Here is a 19,662-nt window from a genome sequence, read left to right as displayed (position 1 = left end):
TCCCTGAGAGGGGTCTCAAGTTCTCCCTTGTTACTGTCCTCTTTTCCTTCTTCAGATTGGTCTTTAGTGAAATCCTTATAGCAAAGGTGTAATCTGCAATCCCAGGGAAAATACCCTTCCTGGTTTAAGTGATTCTTTTGAAACTCTAAAACTCTCAAGATTATTTGCAAATGATATATCCAATAAAGAGTTAATAGCTGAACCACAGAAAGAACTTCTACAACTCCACACCAAAACCCCCCATTTAATCTGATTAAAATGAGCAGAGGACCTGAAGAGATATTTTCCCAAAGAAGACATATAGTCAACAGATACATCAAAAGATACTAAACATTACTAATCATCAGGGAAATGCAAATCAAAACCACAATGAAATATCACTCTATACTTGTCAGAATGCCCAGAATCAAAAAGGCAAGAAATAACAAGCGTTGGTTAGGATGTGGAAAAAAAAGGAACCTTGTATACTGTTGGTTTCACTACTGTGGAAAACAGTATGGAGGTCCCTTGAAGAATTAAATATAGAATTACCATATGACCCAGTAATTCCACTAGTGGATATTTATCCAAAGAAAATTAAAAATGCTAATATGAAGATATATGCACCCCTATGTATACTGCAGCATTATTTAACATAGGCAAGATATTAAAGCAACCTAAGTGTCCATAGATGAATGGATAAAGAAGATGTGGCATGTGCGTGTGCATGTACATGTACACACACACACACATATGAACACACCAGAATATTACTCAGTCATAAAAAAGGAGATCTTTCCACTTGCAACATGGGTGTATCTAGAGGTTGTAACATTAAATAAGTCAGGGAAAGACAAATACCATAGGGTTTCACCCATATGTTTAACTTAAGAAACAAAGCAAGGAAATTAAAAAAAAGAGAGAGACCAAAACCAGAGCCTTAAAATACAGAGAACTGGTGGTTGGCAGAAGGGAAGTGAGTGGGGGATGGGTGAAACAGATAAAGGAGATTAAGAGTACACTTATTATGATGAGCCCTGAGTAATGTACAGAATTGCTGAATCATTATATAAGAAAAAAAAGCTGAAGAGAACTATTCAAGAATCTGGAATTCTTTCTTTAAAATAAGTGTGTATTATTAAGACTTAATCCACAATAGAGTTAATTCGGAAGTCCCATGAATTGAAAACATGAAGCCAAGAAAAGTGAAAGATATCATAACTCCAAATTTCTTAAGGTACATGTAAAAAGATTAGCAGTATAAGACTGAAGCAATAAAACTAAAGAAAGGTTGTTAAGGTAGCATTAACAAACACTTAAACTGAGGTATCATCTAGGAGCCGCACTGCAAGCAATTCCCCACATCTTCTGATTCTCTGACACTTTCCCTTCTAGCACACTGGTTCTGATTTTCTTTTTGTACTGGCTGTGACTTCCCTCACCTTAATACCAGATATAATCACTTCACAGTCTCAGAAGGACACAGTCTAAATGAATTTTCCACTGCTATAGTCTACTCCTGGTAGCAGGGGAGAAAGCAAGCCACAGAAGGCACTGTGAGTGACAAGGGGAAGAGCTGCAAGAAAGTGAATATGTGAAGAAAGTGCTGATCCAGCTCCAGTAACTACGAATACTAACCTGCTACCCTATCATTTCCCAAAAGACACTGAGTTTCAGAACAAGTCTACTTCTGCAGCATGGGGGATTTATCGTTTGTGGTAAATTAGTGACATAATTATGGTTAGTTTTCTTCACTGAGGTGACATTGTTTTAGCAACACACCTGTTCTGGGGTGAGTGGAGGGAAAACTGATATTAAATATTTGTTTTTAATTAAAAAATATCTTGTGATGCTGCTGGATGGCTACCATCCTCTTACCCCTCCTTCAGAGCATTATCAATCAACATATGCTGGCTCATCCCTGTTGCTTTTACCCCATCCTCTTAACTTCAAAGATTGTGGCTTTATGACTAAATTTGTTTACTCCCATTTTTTCTTTCTTGTTCCTGGGATAAAATAGACATCTCATATGGGTACAATGCACCCAAAATCTTACTCTGATTTTTAGCAAAAATCAGCACTCTCAACTATTCAGATTCTTAACAAGAGTGCTGAAGTAGACCAGGTTGGAAGACATTGTGTAACTAAGTTGCACGTTAGAGGAACTTCTAATATACTAAAATTAAGTGGAAGGAAGTTCTCAATGTCAACTGTTTTCCAAACATGATATGGAATCAAAATCACTTGAGGAGCATTTTAAAAAGAAAGATTTTTTAGGCTTAACAATTGAGATTTTAGATGCAAAAGAAGGGCTGGGACAACTAAATTTTATATTTTTTGCTTTATTTTTTAAGGGACAGCTTTGTATTACTCATTGTAAAAAAGAAATCAAACAATACAGAACATGGAAAAGATAGAAATCATCCCAAATTCCATCAGCCAGAAATAACTATTATTAACATTTGGTGATATCATTATAGATATGAATAACATCTTTATAAATAACAAAGATGGAAGGAAAGACAACTATAGCTAATAGTTGACCCTTGTATTTATTAAGAGCTTTACATGAGTTAACTATAAACTAGGGACTATCAAACTCATTTTACAGACAAACTCTGACAAAAATGTTCATAATCTTCCCAGGGTCATACTAGCAATGTGAATCAAAAATTCAGATTCTTAATCATTTTACTGTAGTTTTACAGAACTGGTATGGATGTTAGTTATGTTATTTTAAAGATTTAACATATTAAGTTAGATTTACTTAATTTATCAAAAAAGGGGAAATTAAATCAATCTAAATGAACTCTGAAAGTCAGCTAAACATTTATGACTCTTCTCCTCTCAATGATCTTTCTAATTTTTTTTTTTTTTATGACAGTCACAGAGAGAGAGAGAGAGAGAGAGAAAGAGAGGCGGAGACACAGGCAGAGGGAGAAGCAGGTTCCATGCATCGGGAGCCCGACGTGGGACTTGATCCTGGGTCTCCAGGATCACGCCCTAGGCCAAAGGCAGGCGCTAAACCGCTGCGCCACCCAGGGATCCCTCAATGATCTTTCTAAAGATAAGACTGAAAAATATAAGGCAATTGGAGGCTCTTTTTAAAAACTACGTATTTCAATTTTAGATAGTTCCTATTAATTCCTTGCTGTGAGAAGTGTGGAAATCAGCACATACACTCTCCCCCAAATGCTCAAATTTTATGAACTATTTTTATTCTGTAAAATTTTGCACAGTTTACAATCTATAAATTATGCTGTAATTCCCATGACTGCTTAATCTTGGATATGTATTAAATTGGATTCTGTGCTCCTTAATAGTCTTTTTATTACAGTTCCTTTATATATGAGTTCTTCATTAATGTCATGCTTTTTGGCTGAATTTCGGCAAGTAATTTTTGTAATAGTACTCATTGGTGCTATATTCTAAACTCTTACAGGCTTGAGACTATTAAGTACTCTCTTTATAAATGAAGCACAAGTTGACCAAGTATAAACTTCGTAAATATTGATTTATGGTGTTCTCATATTGATGCTAGAAAAGATGCAGATTGATCTTTTATCTTTGTAGATAAATGGTCCTCTTCTCTAATATTTGGTTTTTAGTCATTCTACCAGTTACTAATACCTTCTCAATAAGACTTTAATGCCCTTTACATGATATCATGTTTTCTTTCAATTTTCAGGCTTTTGGAAAGTTAATGGAATTTACAATAAAGTCCCCCAAATCCGAGGCTTTCAGTGTTTGTTTTTTGCTTTTAAATTTTAGTACTTTATACTATATCCTACCAGGGTTGTCAGTCTACTGCTTATAATTTTTTTCTGGATTATAGTATTAATTTGCTACATTTACATATTCAACATGCATTTCTCTCCATAAACTACATTAAAATGATTTTTGGTAGTTTATTTTTTCCCTTAAAAGACTTTCCTTACAAAACTGAGATGAGGAACGAACATCTGGGTGGCTCAGAGGTTTAGCACCTGCCTTCGGCCCAGGGCATGATCCTGGAGTCCCTGGAGCGAGTCCCACATTGGGCTCCCTGCATGGAGCCTGCTTTTCCCTCTGCCTGTGTCTCTGCCTCTCTCTCATGAATAAATAAATAAAATCTTAAAAAAACAAAAACAAAACAAAACAAAAAAACCTGAGATGAATCTTATATAGTGATTCAATGTATAAATGCTTACAGATACAGTGTATGTACAAATACATCCAAATGTATGAAGCATTATGTTTAAAACTTGTGTTTTCTCTGATCTTCACAACAACTGGAATACTTGATAGTAGTATCTCTATATTACAAATGCGGAAACTGAGTTTCAAAGAAATTAAACTGACCCAAACCACACAGCCAACATGTTAGGATTCTAACTCACATTTCACTTAAAGTTTGTAGGTTTTTCCCCATTATACCACGGTTACATTTATAGTCACCCACCAACTTCCCATATCTTTCTCCCTTTCTAAAAGTATCTTTAAGTGGAAGATAAGAAGATATTGTTACCAGCACAAGAAGAAACTATTTTTGCTCTATTGATAAATCTTGAGATGTAAAGAAGATGTAAAAAAAAAAAAAAAAGCCCATGAGCTCGAAGAAGGACTGTGAAAATGTTAAGAGTTGCTGAAAGACCAGAACTGGTTTCAGACTAAATTTTCATGCCTCTGCTCTCCTACTACTAATCTTGCTAATAACAATTCAAATGTTTCTTTATATGAATTCTTCAAAAGGTTTATTCTGAAGACTTAATCCATCTCATATTCAATACATTTTTCACTAAAAAGAAAACTCCATTACATAAAATTTTACTTGCTATATTCCCTTGTACTTTTCTTTTAACATTTTGAGAATATTTCTACTAATTTTATTTCTTTATAAGTTTCAGATTTTTGAGCTAAGCTGCCAAGATGAGATACTACTATATGGAAGTGTTAAAATTCAAAAATCATTTACAATTATATGGCACTGCTAAATACTGGGAAAAGCTAAAACAAAATATCTTTCCCTGTTCTCATGGAATTTACAGTGCTGTTAATTACACAGGGGCTCATAAATAGCAATGAAAGAGACACATCTAAAGCAGTGCTTAAGGAAAACTTACAGAACTAAGTGCTTACATTAGAAAAGATAAAAAAAATTAAATGAATTGACTCAAGCTCCCACTTCAAAAATCAAGAGAAAAATAAGCCTAAAGCCAGCAAAATGAATGAAATAACAAAAATCAATAAAATTCAAGATAGAAAAATAGATAAAATTAATGAAACAAAAAGCCACTATCAAATGCCTAACAAAATCAGCAATGCTTTGAAAAATTAACAATTCTTTGGACTCATCCAACCCAAGTATGTAATCAAATTTCCATAACTGTCTTCTATAGTCAAATTGCCTCAATTAGTTCACAAATGTCTTTTTATAGTTGGTTTGTTACAGTCAGGATTTAAATTATATCCACATTCACAGATTTAAAAAGTCAAAAGAACATTTTGTATAATAAACAGCTGTTAAACTGGAAAACCTAAATGAAACATATTTCTCTAAAAAAAAAAAAAAAAAAAAGCAAATAATCCAAGCTGACTCAGGTATAAAAACTAAAAGAAGTACCACAAAGGAAATAAAGAATGTTGTCAGAGTCAGACTTCAAAAAGGTCCAGGCTTTTCTTGGATATAATACTTAAATCTTTCAAAACACAATTTTTATACAGGCATATCTAATGTCACTATGCTTTACTGTGCTTTGCAGATACTGGATGTTTTACAAATTCAAAGTCTGTAGTAACTCTTTGTCCAGTAAGTCTATCAGCACTATTTTTCTAACACCATGCACTTCAATTTGTGTCACATTTTGACACAGTTCTTATTTCAAACTTCTTCACTGTTATATTTGTTATAGTGATCTCTGATCAGTGATCTTTGACACTACTATTCTAATTGTTTTCGGGTGTCATGAATTGCATCCATATGAGACGGCAAGCTTAATCGATAAATGCTATGTGTGTTCTGCTGCTCCACCATCAGCCATTCTCGTCCCTTTCCTCCTCCTAATTCCTCCCTATTCCCTGAGACACAAAATTGAAATTAGGCCAATTAGTAACTTTACAATGGGCTCTTCATGTTTAGGTGAATGGAAGAATCACATGCCTCTCATTTTAAATTAAAAGCTAGAAATGATTGGGTTTAGTGAGGAGGGCATGCTGACAGCCCAAAAAAGGCTGAAAGCTAGGTTTCTTATGCTAAACAGCCAACTGTGAATACAAAGGAAAAGTTCTTGAAATAAATTAATAGTGTTATTCAGTGAACTCAAAAATGATAAAGTAAAACAGCTGATTTTGATACAGTTGATATGGAAACATTTTAATAGTCTAGATAGAATATCAAACCAGCCACAACATTCTCTTAAGCCAAAGCCTAATCGAGAGCAAGGTCCTAACTCTTCAATTTGATGAAGGCTGAGAGAAGCACATTAAAAAAGGTCTGAAGCTAGCAGAGGTTGGTTCATGAGATAAGGCAAAGAAGATAAACATAAGACAAGAGTGTAAAGTTAAGCAGTAAGTGATGAAGCAGCTCCGAGTTATTCAGAGAAATCCATCTAAGATAATTACTGAAAGTGGCTACCCTAAACAATAGATTTCCAATGTAGATGAAACAGCTATCTGTTGGAATGATGCCACGTAGGACTTTGTGAACTAGATGTCAATGCCTGGCTTCAAAGGACAGATTGACTCTCTCATTAGGGGTTAATGCAGCTGATAACTTCAAGTTGAAACCATTGCTCATTTACCATCTTGAGCATGTTACAGCCCTTAAGAATTATGCTGCATCTATTCTGCCTGTGCTCTAGAAATGGAACAACAAAGCCTGGATGACATTACATCTATTTTACAATGTTGTTTATTTAAACTTTTTAAAAGATTTTATTATTTATTCATGAGAGACAGAGAGAGAGAGAGAGAGGCAGAGACACAGGCAGAGGGAGAAGCAGACTCCACGAAGGGAGCCCAACGCAGGACTCGATCCCAGGCCTTTAGGATCATGCCCCGGGCGGAAGGCGGCGCTAAACCACTGAGCCACCCAGGCTACCAATATTTTAAGCCTATTGTTGAGACATGCTGCTCACAAAAAAATAAAAATATTACTGCTCACTGACAATGCACTTGCTTATCTCAGAGCTCTAACAGAGAGGAGCAAGATTAAAGTTATTTTCATGTCTCCTAACACAACGTCCACTCTGCAGCATATAGAACAAGGAGTAATTCTGAACTTTCAAGTCTTATTATTTACTAAATACATTTCATGAGGCTCCTGGGTGGCTCAATTAAGTGTCTGCCTTCGGCTCAGGTCATGATCTTGGGGTCCTGGGATTGAACCCTGTGCTAGGCTCCCTGCTCAGCAGAGAGTCTGCTTCTTCCTCTGCCCCTCCTCACTGCTTGTGTGTGCTCTGTCTCATAAATAAATAAATAAATAAACAAACAAATAAATAAATAAATATCTTTGGAAAAAAAAAGAGGAACTACATTTAATAAGGCTATAGTGATTAAACAGTGATTCCTCTGATGGAGCAAGGCAAGTTCAATTAAAAACCTGGAAAAGATTCAATATTCTAGATGGCTTTAAGAACAGTCATGATTCATGGAAGAGGTCAAAATATTAACATGAACAAAAATTTGGAAGAAGTTGACTCCACCCCTCATGGATGACCTTGAGGGGTTTAAGACTTCAAAAGAAGAAGTAACTGCAGATACAGTAGAAACAGCAAAATAAATAGAATTAGAAAAGGAGTCTGAAGATGTGACTGAACTGCTGTAATCTCATGAAAAAAACCTGAATGGATGAGTTGCTTCTTAGGGATGAGCAAAGCAAAGAAAGTGGTTTGTTTGCAATAAAATTTACTCCTGGTGATGATACTATGTAGATTGCTGAAATGGCAACAAGGGTTTAAAATATTACATAAACTTAATAAAACATTGGCAGGGTTTGAGAGGACTGACTCCAATTTTGAAAGAAGTTCTACCATGGGTAAAATACTATCAAACACTATCTATGCTATAGAGAAATCGTTCAAGAAAGGAAGAGTCAACAGATGTGGCAAATTCTATTGCTGTCTTATTTTAAGAAATTGTCATAGTCACTCCAACCTTCAGCAACCACCAGCCTGATCAGTCAGCAGCCATCAACATGAAGGCAAAACCCTTCACTAGCAAAAAGATTATGATGCCACTAGCAAAAGCCCAGATAATGGTTAGCATTTTTTAGCAATAAAGTATATTTTAATAAGGTAAATTAAGGTATGTACATTTCTTAAAAGACATAATGCTATTGCACCTTAACATGCTACACAACAGTGTAAACATAATTTTTATATGCATGGGAAACCAAAAATTCATCTGACTTGCTTTATTGTAATATTTGCTTTACTGCAGTGGTCTGGAAATGAACTCTCAATACTTTTGAAGTATGCCTGTACTACATGAATCATTCAGGAAGTTAAGTAGAACTTAACTAATTCTTCTTTCATGAAAAAGTTTGATACCAACATCTGACAAAGAGAGCCTGAAATATAGATAGCATAAAAAAAAAAAAAAAAAAAAAAAACACAGTCCAATCTCACTCCAAAATAATACATTCATTATCAAAGGAAATGAAGCCTAAACATTAATGGTTAAGTGGGTCCTCAGAAAGGAAACCATGAGATGAGTCCTTTGTGTGAAAGTGGTTTAACAGAAAGTAGTCCCTGGAAAAACTTGTAGGGAAGTAGGACAGGAAGGAAAGGAAGTCATGCAAAATCCCATGGGAGGTAATTTTAACTCCATTCCATAGGATAGTTCTGGAGGCAATGCAAGCCACACCTCAGAGTTGTATTCATATAATTAATTATTGGTGAAGGGCTGTCCTTAGGAAATAAACTTCCCAGACACTCCCACAGCTCATATATTAGCAAAGCTGGCTCTGGCAGTGTGAGGGTAGCCCAGCAACAAAGAATCTTAGGAGATAAACAATGAGGATAAAAATGCATTAGGAGCCTGTGAACAGAAAGGGGATATAGGCCCTTGGAAAAAGTATTAGCACCATCGGCTTTATTATTGGGAAGTTAAAAATCACTTGGTTTGGTTTTGCCATATGGTACCCCCAAAAGCTTCAACAATCAATCATTCCAGTTCAATCATCATACAGTGAAGAATACTGTCAGCCCTAACAATGTATATAGAAATATTAACTAGTTTTAGTATCTACTCTAAAATGTAAATAGCCACTTAAAAATCACCAGATACTCTAAGGAAAGTCTGTAATACGAAAGAAAAAACCCCAACAAAGTCAAATTTAAAGCAACTTGGAAGAGATGATATAATGAGATGAAAACTAAGAAAACCCCAATTATTGATATCCTAAGAGATTAAAAAATGTCATGCCATTCTATTCATGAAATAAGATATTAGCTTTAAAAATTACGTGAACAAGAAGAACTCTACAACAAATTAAAATGTAAGAAAATAAAAAACCTGAACAGAAGAACAAAGGAAATCACCCCCACAATGAGCAAAACAAAAAGATAAGGTGATGAAAAATAAGAAAGTTGATAACTAAAGATGAGTTTAGACGTGCAGATAAAAGAGGGGAGGAAATCAATAATCAAATATTTTTAGGAAGTTTCCAGATCTAAAGGATCCAATGATAGTTAACACTCTGAACAAAAACAGACCGACAAAGATATAGTATCTTGTAATTTCAGAACAATTTCACCTCAAATAAACCATCCTGCAAACCTGCAGAGAAAGAGGCAAAGAGACAAGAATTAGGTAGTTTTAGACTTTCACACAACAACACCGAGAGCTAGAAAACAAGGCAGAAAATCCTTCAAAACTCTGAGGAAAAATGATTTCCAACCTACAATTTTATACCTTGCTAAACTATCCAAGGAGTATAAGGGATGAGTACAGATATTTTAAAAACATGACAGACTTTGGTCAGATCAATATTCAGTGCATCATACTATATCTATTTTAAAGTGCCAGTAGTGCACTGACATAGAAATACTGAGCAAGCTGTTAAGAGATGCAGGTCTGGGGCACCTGGGTGGCGCAGTTGGTCGAGTGTACAACTCTTGGTTTCAGTTCAGGTCATGATCTCAGGGTCTTGAGATTGAGCCCCACATCACATTCTGTGTTCTGCTTGGAGTCTGTTTGTGATTCTCTTTCTCCCTCTGCCCCTCCCCTTGCTTGCTCTCTCACTCTCTCAAATAAATAAAACTTTTTTAAAAAAGAGAGAGGGAGATGCAGGTGTGGAACCTGGGAAAACATCCACAGTTGGTCATCTGTATACTTGAATAACAAATTACAAATTAAAAATAACATTCAAATCCAAAATATTATCTAGCAAATAAAAACAGGTAATACAGTAATTATTCAATGCAAAAGAGACTCTTCTAAGTGATTTTTTTAAATAGGCTCCAAAGCAGGGCTTGAACTTATGACTCTGAGGTCAAGACCTGATCTGAGATCAAGAGTTGGACTCTTACCCAACTAAGTCACTCAGGCGCCCCTCTTCTAAGTGTTTTAAATTCACTTAGCCTTTCCACAAAACTATGCAGGCTAAGAGTTGTGTAAATACCTAATACTTTTGACAGTTTGCCACGTGACCTGATCTAAAAATATCAAAAGAGAAGTTAAGATTTTCTTAGCTCACAGACTTTTTAAAAAAAATATTTTATTTATTTATTCATGAGAAACACACAGAGAAAGAGAGAGAAAGAGAGAGAGAGAGGCAGAATCACAGGCAGAGGGAGGTCAACTTTTAAACTAAGGAAATAATCTGGGCAGCCTGGCTGGCTCAGCGGTTTAGCACCACCTTCGGCCCAGGGCATATCCTGGGGACCCAGGATCGAGTCCCACGTCAGGCTCCATGCATGGAGCTTTCTTTTCTCTCTGCCTGTGTCTCTGCCTCTCTCTCTCTGTGTGTCTCTCATTAATAAATAAATAAAATTAAAAAAATAAGGAAATAATCTTAGCAAGCTATATGAGAAGTATTTATAAACAGTGCCTGCACATAAACCCTCAAGAGTCTGCTAAATGAAAGATTCAGTCAAAAGTCAGAATCAATAAAAGGAAAAATTATACAAAGTACACCCATTGAATACAAAAATACAATGCTTTACAACTCCTAAAATGTCTTTAAAGAGTACATGACATGGGACCATGGTTAGAACAAAAGCAAAAAAAAAAAAAAAAAAAAAAAAAAAAAAAAAAAAAAAAAAAAAAAAAAATGCGGAGTTTTATTTGTTATTATATATCTGTGCTTTAAAAACCAAAATCCTTAAAAAAAAGAAAAAAAAAAAAAAAAAAAGAAAAGAAAAGAAAAAGAAAAAGCCAAAATGTTAATTTCTCATTTCTAATTTTAATTCTAACTTCTAATATCAGTGCTGGAATTAGGGATAACTAAGAATATTTTTCTTTCCATCTATTTCCAAGTGAAGTTTATTTTTTTTCCAAGTGAAGTTTAATGAATATATATTACTTGAGCAGCTCTCAAAAGTTGTACTCTCAAGATCCCTTTAAATTCTTAATTTAGTGTGATAAACATTAGCTGGCTTGAAATAAGAGGGCAAAGCATCTATCTCTTTATTCTTCTCCTAACACCCCAAATCTGATTATATCTCCACATATATTTTATCCCTTCATAAAGACATTTTTCTATATTCATTCCTTGATCATTCTTCCCGAGGCTCAGGTATTTTTACTTTTCCTTGGTAACATCTTCACAGAGGCTTCACACAGCAGTCTTGTTAAAAACACATAATACATTCCAATGCCACAGGATCAAATACATACTGCTTACTTGATACATAAGACTGGCTCCAGCTTATCTTCTTGCTCTCTTCTGTCTCATAACTCTTTATCTGCAAAGACCATTCAGCCATCCTCCCAAGTCTGCCACGATCTTTCATATGGATGATTTTGGCTATTCTATTCTTTTTGCTTGGTGTGCCATCCTCGATTTTGTCTACTGGATAGGTGCATAATTCTTTCAAGGTTACTTAGTTTCAGAACTTTCCATGACCACTCTTCCCTATTGCCCATGGTCAAATTACCTGCTCTCTTTTGAATGTTTCTTCATTCTTTTATTCACACCCTCTACTGTATATACATCATACTGCATAATATTAAGTATGTGCATCTGTTTCCCACTAGACTATAAGCTCCTCAGGAAAAGTGGTTATGGCTCTTATCTCTACATCTCCAGCACCTAACACACAGACTGGCTTATAAAATGCATTCAAATGTTTGTTTTACTAAACGGAGGGATACAGTTGAAATGATTTTTGTAACCAGATTTATATTTATACCACTTAATTTACTAAATACAAAAATCACATATGGTTCCACCATTTGAAGCTTTACACTTCTTTAACCCAAAGGCATAAAATAGATATATAATGCGAACTACATATTATTTCCTTTGATGTGTATTCAACTCATATGAACTATAATAGAAGTACATGTTAATTCTGAGACAGACTCTAAAAGTATTTTCTATTACTAATTTATTAAGCTGATAAAATTAAGACATAGTTGTCACCTAATGACCCTGCATTATGGTTACAAAACCTTAGCATTAGAAAGACCATGGAATTTTATGAATCCTAAAGAAGTATGTAGGATAAGAAACAAATTAATAAACCTTCCAAAAATTATGTAACAGTTCACCACCAAGTCAAAATCAAGTTGTATTGTCTTGAGCTGTAATTCTATTTTCAAAAATATTCCCACAATTTCAGATTCAGAAAATCAAAAGTGAGGGTATCTTTTGTTACTACCCCATGAAAACATAAGTATTTTTTGCATCCTCAACAGAAATTAGAGAAGATATAGATAAATGGAAAAACATCCCACGTTCATAGATTGGAAGAATACTATTAAGACATCAATACTACCTAAAGTGGTCTACAAATTCAATGCAATCTCTACCAAAATCTAACAATGTTTTTTTGCAGAAACAGATATATCCATCATAAAATTCATATGGTATGTCAAGGGACCCCCAAAGAACCTAAAAAAAAAAAAATATTGAAAAAGAGCAATGAAACCAGAGAACTCATGGTTCCTAATTTTAAAACTTACTACAAAAGCTACAGTCACAGTGGCACCGGCATAAAGATTGACAAATAGACCAATGGAATAGAGAGCCCAAAAATAAACCCATGAATTTATGGTCAAAAGATTTTCAACAAATGGGCTGTGTCCATTAAATGAGCAGAAGACAACCTTTTGAAAAAAGTTTTGGGAAAACAGGATATCTGCACCCTACGGAATGAAACTGCACCCTACAGAATGAAACTGGACCTTTACCTAACATCATATACAGACATCAACTCAAAGACCTTAACATAAGACCTAAAACTATAAAACTCTTAGAAGAAAACAGAAGACAAAAGCTTCCTGATATTGGAATTGGGAATAATTTATTGGATAGGTCATCAAAGGTACATGCAACAAAAGAGAATTAATCAAATTGGACTCCATTAAAAATTTATATATAAAAAGACACTATCAACAAAATAAAAAGGCAATCCACAGAATGTAAGAAGTATCTGCAAGTCATCTAATAAAGGATTAAAAGTCCAGAATATATAGAGAACTCCTAAAACTTAACAAAATCAATAAAATGGGCAAAGGACTTGAAAAGACATTTCTCCAAACAAGATATACAACTGGCTGATAAGCATGAGCATGTTGAGGATGAAAAGACGCTCAACATTACTGATCATCAGGGAAATGCTAATCAAAACTACAATGAGATACCAGCTCACATCTGTTAGGATGGCCACTATCAGAATAACAAGTGTTGGTAAGGATGTGGAGAAATGCAAACACTTGTCCACTATAATGTAAAGTATGCAAGGAAGTAAAATGTACAGCCACTGTGAAAAATAGTATAGTAGTTCCACCAAAATAAATAAATAAATAAATAAAGATTTAGAATTACCATAAGATCTAGTACTTTCACTTCAGGGCATATGATCAAAAGAATTGGAAGTAGGGTCTCAAAGAGATATCCGTATACCCATATTTATAGCAGCATTATTTACAATAGCTAAAATGTGGAAGTAATCCAAGTGTCCATGAATGGATAAGCAAAATGTACTTTGTGCATTACAATGGAATATTATTCAGCCTTTAAAAGAAAGAAAATTTTGACCTATACTATAACATGAACAAACTCTGACACTATTATGCTAAATGAAATAAGCCAGTCACAAAAAAGACAAATACTATATAATTCCATTTTTTAAAAAAATTATTATTGGAGTTCAATTTGCCAACATATAGCATAACACCCAGTGCTCATCCCGCCAAGTCCCCCATCAGTGTCCATCACCCAGTCATCCCAACACCCTGCCCATTTCCCCTTCCACTACCCGTTGTTCGTTGTTCATTTTCCAGTTAGGTGTCTCTCATGTTTTGTCACCCTCACTGATATTTTCACTCATTTTCTCTCCTTTCCCTTTATTCCCTATCACTAATTTTTATATTCCCCAAATGAATGAGACTATATAATGTTTGTCCTTTTCCGATTGTATATAATTCCATTTACAGGAGACACTCAGTTAAAACCATAGTGACAGAAAGGAGAATGGTGGTTGCCAGAGACTGGGGGAGAAGGGGAATGGGAAACTATCGTTTAATGGGCATAGATTTTAGTTTTGCAAGATGAAAAGAGTTCTGGAGATAGCTAGTGGTAACGGTTGCACAACAATATAAATGTACTTAATACCACTGAAATGTGCACTTAAAAATGATTAAAATGGTAAATTTTATGTGCATTTTACAATAAACATTGGAAAAAGATAACAATGTTGATTTTCTCTAATTAATCTATATATGTAATGTCATCCAAAATAAAATACAAGAGTTTATTTTTTGTTATTTTTTTTTAATACAAGAAGATTTTGAAAAGTTAAATAACTCAGTAAAAAGCAATCAAAAAGATCTGTAAAAACAAGTATGTGAGTATACCTGGGAAATTCTGGAAAGGAGTATGGTGATAGATGAAGCCTAATGGACCCACTTAAAATTCAAGATTTTAAAAAATTAAATAATGTGGTAAAAAATTATTTTTTGGGGCAGCCCGGGTGGCTCAGTTTAGCACTGCCTTCAGCCCAGGGTGTGATCCTGGAGACCCAGGATCGATTCCCACATCAGGCTCCCTGCATAGAGCCTGCTTCTCCCTCTGCCTGTGTCTCTGCCTCTCTTTCTCTCTGTGTCTCTCATGAATAAATAAATAAAATCTTAAAAAAAATTATTCTTAATATTTTTTGGAAAATACACAAAACTCGGAAATTCCCGAAAGGAGCATTGTGGGCTGGAGGGTAGATCAAGCCTACCAGAGATTAAAATATATTACCTACAATAAATAGTGGTGTACTAATTAGAATAATTTGATATGTAGGGTGAACAGGCACATCAATTTATCTATGAATCAGTTTTAAAAAACCCACTTCTAATGCTTTTAATTAATACTGTATATTTACTGCTGACAAATTTTCTTTCTCTACAACCACGCCGTTAGAACTAAGCTATCTTAAAAGCGTATCAGTGAGATTGAAACATTCCATTCTTGCATGGGTGGTGGATCATTCATCAAATAGCAGCAGCCTTAATTTCCAAGTCAAAGTTTCATATAGGGCTTCCCAGACACAACATTCCACATTTATCTTAACTGTGTAGGCTCTAAGGAAATAGGACCTTGGGCTTGCTTCTCAGCCCAGGCCTGATGTTAATTAACCCCTGACACACAGCCTTGCTATACTTCAAACCTATCAAATATTGTTTCGTTTAAATTTTGTCTAAACTCCACCTTTATCCAAAATCCTGTAATAAACCTGTCCTTTCTTTATTTAGTAAAATGCTGGCAGTTCCTCTGGTGTGTGGTCTCCCTCACAGCAGCAAGTTAATTAATCTTTGTCAGCCTAAAGATATATATATATATATCCCTGGTGGTCTTTACCAGACTGAAGTAAAGAGTCTTATTAAAAAAACAAATACATGGTAAAAACAAACAAAAAACACAATTTAAAAAACAACAAATACATATGGAAATACATAATATATATAGCATTTCAAATCAAGAAATAAATGGTTTATTCAAGTACTGATACTGATAATCTTTTGGGACAAAGATAAAAATCAGCCAAGTGGATCCCTTTCTCTTTCAAATTCAAAAGTCTCTAAGATTTCAATATTAAAAAAATGAAATTATAGGGGTGCCTGGGTGGCTCAGTCAGCTAAGTGCCTGTATTTGGCTCAGGTCATGATCCCAGGGTCATAGGATCCAGCCCTGAGTCAGATTCTGCTCAGCAAGGAGTCTGCTTTTCTCTCTACCCCTCCCTGCCCTGCTCGTGTTCTCTCTCTCTCTCCCAAATAAATAAAATCTTTATAGAAGAATGAAATTATAACAACACTAGAAGAAAATAACATTTTCTTCTTTTTACATTTTTATAACACGAGCTGAGATCTCAAAACTCAGAAGCTATGACTTAGGAAAACTGTATGAAATTATTCATCAGTTAAACTTCGGGCAGTGAAACTGCTGGTTCAAAGACGTTTCTGTATAAAATGTTAAAAAAAACCTATACAGCAAAAAATGCCAAAAGGTAGCATAATGAAAAAGACAAAAGATCAATCTCATATACAAACAGATAAAAAAATAAAGGATTTGAAGAAGACGAAAATACAATGGTCAAGGATGTTCAAATTTCACTTAAGGAAATTCAAATGCAGAGATTTTTTTTAAACTGTATATACTAGCAAAAAATGTTTAGTAACATCCAGTAATGACATGGAAGAGAAAACTAGCAGTCATGCATTCTTTCTCACAATATACATTTAGTGACTTTTGGAAGGGCAATTTGGCAATACATTTTAAAATTTTTAAATGAGTATGACCTGACCCTCATTTCATCATCAAAAATTTGTCCTATGGACACACAGAAGTCTGCAAAGATATTCACAGCTGCCATCGCTGTAAGATGTTTGCTTGTTGATAAGGAACTAGTTAAATAAACAAAACACTGTACATCCATACCAAAGAATACTCTGCAGCTGTCAAAACAATAATCTATATGTGCTAATACAGAAAATCTTTACACATTTGGCATATTATGACTTTCTGCTAGCATGTTGTAGTGGTACTTTTTAAATCAGAGAAATGTAGAGAAAACAAATGAAAAAAACCTAAACTGAAACCATATATTAAAAAAATGTATACACAGCAAAAAGAGTACATTTTCTTTCCCATCTCTCTGTGTATCTTTGCAAAAAAAGTAGTGTCTGTAGCAGCATATATGTATTTGCATCTTTTACTTTACATCAGAGATGATTCTATGTTAGTCTCCAGTTTGCTCTTTTATTTTCTTCCATAACACAACTTCATTCATTAAAACGTGTAAGAAAAAATATTTATTTTTTAAGACAAAGTACTACAGTCTGTATTGTATAATCACATTTGGCTTTTTAAATGCTTCTGTATATATACCTCTGGAAAGATGTATATAGAGATCTATAACAAAGACTATCTCTGGGAACTAAGACTAGATGGCATGAGTAAGAAGAGTTTTTGTTTTACAACCTTTTAATGTTTTAATCAAGGACATATATATTACTTTTTTTTTTACAAAGATTAAGATAGGCGACTTTATTTATAGAGATGATGTAACAAAAACAAAGTACACTAAAATCCCCACATTTGTTACACAAGAGGATCTCTTGATCCTTTTCAGACTTCCTGAAGTTTGACTTACATATATACTGAATGTTTCCACCTTGACCATAGGCATCTTAAATTCAACATAGCCAAAAGTGACTCATTTACCTTCCTTCCTTAATTCCCTTGCTACCTGCTTATCTTAACTAAAATTACTGGAGATCACCTACATTATTCACCAATGGGTTCCTATTTCACTAGGAGCCATCTGTTTATCTTAACTAGAAATCAGTGTCTCTAATTCTTAACATTCCCCTTATTCCTACCCCATATCCAATTACCAAATCTTGTCAATTTTATTTCCTAAATGTTTTTTTAATCCATCCTCTCCTCTCCATTTCTACTATTTCAGACCCTCCTCTCTTCCCTAAGCAACTACAATATTTAATCTGTCTCCCTCACTCAAACGTTCTCTCTCAACTTATTCCCATTCTCTTACCAGAATGACCTATCTAAAAGGAAAAGCTGACCAAATCACTCCATGAATCCTCCATAGAGTCTACTCCCTAAAAGACAAAATCTAAGTACCTTTAACATGATATATATATAGGTTCTCCTTGATCTAGTTAGACTCTGTCCAAGTTTCCAGCCTCATATTTCAATACTCCATGCCCTAGTATTTACTCTTCAGCAATCCTGAACTATCTACAGTTTACTAAACATCCCTGCTGCAGTGGGCTCCTCTATTCCTACTGTCTTCTCTGTCTATACGACACTATCTTCCCTCCACCATCTATGCTTCAACCTCTGTAACCCCCATTAAGCCAGTGACATCTTGAGCTGGAGAATTCTCTCTTGTGGTTGGCTGTCCTGTTCACTGTAAGATGTTTAGTAGCACCTGTGGCCTCTACTCACTAGATACCAGCTGCACTCCTAGTTGTGACAACCAAAAATGTCTCTAGACACTGCCAAATGTCTCCTAAGGAACAAAATCAGCTCCAGTTAAGAACTAGTCCACTAACCTGCTAGAACCTAGTCTATCACATTTACATATCTCAGGAAATGAATATACACAGAATTGTAACACCAGTTGCCTCTGAGGAAGGCAAATGGGTGACTGAAGTAACTAGAGTAGGAGGGGAAAAAAGCCCTTTTCACTAGTCTTTTATGTTTCTGATCACCTTCTTTTCTCCCTTCTCCTCTCCCTCTCTTTCTCTCCCAACTACTATAACGGACTCCCAATCAACTCTTCCCTTTACATCCTTCTTTCTTCATTTTTTAAAAGATTTTATTTATTTATTCATGAGAGATACAGAGAGAGAAGCAGAGACACAGGCAGAGGGAGAAGCAGGCTCCATGCAGGACTCGATCCTGGGACTCCCAGATCACACCCTGAGCCAGTGATCCTTTTAAAAAGATTCTAAACTCACTTACTCAAGATCTTCCAGTGTCTTCCCAATCTCACTCAGAGACAAAGCAAAAGCCTTAAGATGAACCTCAATGGTCTGCCATCCTAATTCTACACTTCTTCTTCTGATCTTTCTTCCTAGTACTTGGTTTTTATAGGTCAAAAAGGAAAAGAAATTTCATACACTGAATCTGTTAACGTTTCCCTTACTGTATTCTTTCTTGACTCCTTGCTGTTTCTCAAACATGTGAAGGCCTTTGCACCTGCTGTTCTCTGTTGGGAACACAACTCACCTACATACTCACATGCCTTTCTCCTCAACTCCTTCAGGCCTTTACTTCTCAAGGGGTCTTTCCTGGTCGCCTTATTCTTACCCACAACACCTATTAACATCTAATACATCACATATTATGTCTTCATCTTGTTTATTGTCTCTTTTCTCCATTTTGTTTGTTGGTTCTCAAACCTGAGTCTGCATCAGAATCACCTGAAAGTCTTTTTTTTTAAAAGTTTCTGAATCAAGAGGTCTGGGGCTTGATATAAAAATAGCCTGAAAATGTGGATTGCTAACAAGTTCCCAGAT

The 19,662-nt window shown here is 34.9% G+C and overlaps 1 protein-coding gene across 5 annotated transcripts in view; it reads right to left on the bottom strand.

Annotated features, from left to right (window-relative positions):
• C1GALT1 (core 1 synthase, glycoprotein-N-acetylgalactosamine 3-beta-galactosyltransferase 1) overlaps positions 1 to 19,662 on the bottom strand; it is a 39,657-nt gene that overhangs the window by 16,597 nt on the left and 3,398 nt on the right. The window lies entirely within an intron of this gene.

Source organism: Vulpes vulpes, chromosome 7, assembly GCF_048418805.1.
Source record: "Vulpes vulpes isolate BD-2025 chromosome 7, VulVul3, whole genome shotgun sequence".
NCBI classification, from domain to species: Eukaryota; Metazoa; Chordata; class Mammalia; order Carnivora; family Canidae; genus Vulpes; species Vulpes vulpes.
The sequence above is the reverse complement of the archived record's forward strand: the minus strand, read 5'-3'. Positions and strand labels throughout refer to the sequence as shown.